Source organism: Alligator sinensis, unplaced genomic scaffold (assembly GCF_000455745.1).
Source record: "Alligator sinensis unplaced genomic scaffold, ASM45574v1 scaffold2249_1, whole genome shotgun sequence".
Lineage (NCBI taxonomy): Eukaryota > Metazoa > Chordata > Crocodylia > Alligatoridae > Alligator > Alligator sinensis.
The window spans coordinates 44,345-45,868 of record NW_005843105.1 but is presented as its reverse complement, the minus strand read 5'-3'; positions in this window follow the sequence as shown (position 1 = coordinate 45,868).

The window sequence follows — 1,524 nt, the reverse complement described above, 5'->3', positions numbered from 1 at the left end:
GGAGCCGCTGTGGCCAGTGAAACTGTCTGTAAACCAGAGAAGCTGAATTGTGCTACCTGCAGGCTGGGCTGGCGTCCCCTGGGCTCCCCCTCCACTGTTGCTCACCAGTTTGTCTAGCGCGGAGGTGTTTGTTCACGTAGGATTTGAAACGCCAGCAGGAAGGTGGGCAGGAGCCTTGGCAGCTAGCATTTGTTTCCAGCGATTCGTGTCAGCTGAGCGCCCCGACCCTGCCCTGCTCAGCTAACAGTGAGCACAGTGCAGCTTCCCAATATATGAATGTATATTTTATAAGGACTGACATAGATCACGATATCTGAAAATACTAAAAGTCGAACTTTAAGGCGTTTATTTTTATTTGTACAAACCAAGTTTTTTTTAAAGGAAAAGCGGGTCATTGCAAAGGGCTGGGTATAATCTTTTCTCTTTTTTTTTTTTTTTTTTTTTTTTTTTTTTTTTTCTTTTGGGTTTTTTTTTCCTTTGGATTTTTGTTTCATTTGAAAGCAATACCAGGTTCTTCAGTGAGATGGTCTTTGTGCAGAATCATGCCATTCAGATCCATACTACTGGTCCATACTCAACACACCTGCAAGTTTTTTTTAATGACTATAAATATGATATATATAGGAACTAATATAGTAATGCACCGTGTAATGAAGCCTAGTTCAGTATCGGTCCATGGCTTTTAATTCTCTTAACACTATAGATAAGGATTGTGTTACAGTTGCTAACAAAGGCAGGAAAGAAATCAAGCCGTGGACTTCCGGGCCGGCGGCTCGCGTGGCACCGGTGCCCTGCGCTGCAGGCGGAGGGAGCGCTCCCGGGCGCAGCTGGGCTCCCGGAGCTCCCCGGCCTGAGGCCGTTCCTGCCCGTCAGTGTTACCAGTCAGTACTTGTACAACTCGGGCTTCTTCTTTTCTTTTTTCCTTTCTCTTTCTTTTTGGGTTATGAATGTTGGGGTTCCACCTGCATATAGGGAAAAATGTGCTCTGTGCTTTCCTGGTATCTTTTTAACAAGGTACCGTAGCTTTGTCTATCAACCAAGAACTATACTTGTGGTGTTTCTTTGATTAAACTTAACAGTCTCTTTAGTAAATACAGGTAGGTGAATAATTGTTTCAAAAGTAAAATAAAAGCTCTACAACGGCAAGGTTATGTTCTAGAGATACATTTCTTGACAACGTATCATGTATAACGAAGCTTTTGATTTCTTTTTTTTTTTTCCTTGTGTTCTTCCAAGAGTCTGGTTTTAAAAACAAAAAAACAAAAACAGGAGGAAACGCGTCTCAAGTGCATCAGTGTTAGCTCCCTGCCAGGGACGAAGGAAATACTTTAATCGTGAGAAATGCTGAACGCTCGCGAGAGACTGAATGTAAAAACCCGTGTACATAGTTGTAAAAACAAAAGGAGTTTTTAAACATGTTTATTTTCTATGCACTTTTTTTTATTTAAGTGATAGTTTAATTAATAAACATGTCAAGTTTATGGCTGCCCCGCCTGCCTGCCTGTGCCTTGCCTGGGCGGGGGG